This window comes from Canis lupus, chromosome 31, assembly GCF_003254725.2.
Source record: "Canis lupus dingo isolate Sandy chromosome 31, ASM325472v2, whole genome shotgun sequence".
Taxonomy (NCBI): domain Eukaryota; kingdom Metazoa; phylum Chordata; class Mammalia; order Carnivora; family Canidae; genus Canis; species Canis lupus.
The window spans coordinates 412,151-413,638 of record NC_064273.1 but is presented as its reverse complement, the minus strand read 5'-3'; positions in this window follow the sequence as shown (position 1 = coordinate 413,638).

Sequence of the window (1,488 nt, the reverse complement as noted above, 5' to 3'; positions counted from 1 at the left end):
GAGAGCCTGGAAGAAAATGCACTCGGATACCGTCAACTGATTTTTTAAACTTAATTTAATTTAAACCCAATTAATTAACAGTACAGTGTATTATACTTTCAGAGGTAGAATTCAGGGATTCACCAGTTGGAGATAACACCAGGGCTCATGACATCACGTGCCATCCTTCATGCCCGTCTACCAGTTACCCTGTCCCTCCACTCCCCTCCCCTCCAGCGACCCTCAGTTTGTTTCCTGTGATTGAGTCTCTTTTTCCTCCATCTCTGTTTTCATCTTATTGTTTTTCCTTCCCTTCACAGATGCCCATCTGCTTTGCTTCTTTAATTTCACCTATGAATGCAACCATATGGTAATTTTCTTTCCTGACTGACTTATTTCACTTAACGTGATCCCTCTAGTTCTATCCACGTCATTGCAAATGGCAAGATTTCCTTCTCGTTGATAGCTGAGTACCATTCCTATCATCTGTCTATCTATCATCTATGACCATCATCTATCTCCCATCCTCTTTATCCATCATCTGCCCGAGGGCACCGAGGCTCCTCTCACAGTGTGGCTACTGTGGACCCGGCTGCTGTGGACATTGGGGTGCAGGTGTCCCACGTCTCACTGCATCTGTATCTTCGGAGTGTGCTCCTGGTCGTGCACCTGCTGGTCCCAGGGCAGCTCTATTTGTAACTTCCTGAGGAGCCTCCACACTGTTTCCAGGGTGGCTGGAGCAGCCTGCAGTCCCGCCCACAGTGGAAGAGGGTTGAGTGAGTTTTGCGGGACGTGGTAAAAGTCTGGTCCACATTTCATTTCATTTTGCGTCCTGTAGGCTCCATTCATTGTCCTTAAGTATTGCTGGGGAAGCCGGGTGTTGGGCTCCGTTTCAGTGAGACGTTTCCGAAGCTCACAGGCCTCAGGTGCAGCATGGAAGGAGGCAGGTGCGGCCCTGGCGCAGGCACGCCGCCTCCTGCATGGCCTCCTGCAGCGCCTGAGCGTCCTGCAGGGGTCGCCCGAGCCCCGGCCCCACCCAGGGGCGCTATAGGCCTCCTCTGCCTGCACTAACAGGAGCCCACCTGTGCTGGGGAGCCCTGAGGAGGACGTGGGGACTCGTCCACGCTGATGAGCTGCAGCCTCCTCAGGACCCGTGGTGAGGTTTCAGGAAGATATGGGCCCGCATCCACGCTGACAGGAGCCCCTGGGCCACCTCAGGACCCGCGGGGAGGCTTCAGGAAAATGGGGTGCCGCGTCCACTCTGGCAGGAGCTCCCGGGCTCCTCAGAACCCACGCTTTCGCTTCAGGAGGACGTAGGGCCACGTCCACACAACAGGACGCTGACCTCCTAAGGATCCCCGGTGTAGACTTCGGGAAATATGGGGATGCGTCCATGCGGACAGAAGACCTCAGCCTTGTCTGGGCCTGTGGTGAGGCCTACGAAAGATGTGGGGACCGCATCCACACTGACAGGAGCCCACAGCCTCCTCAGGACACGCAGTGAGTTTT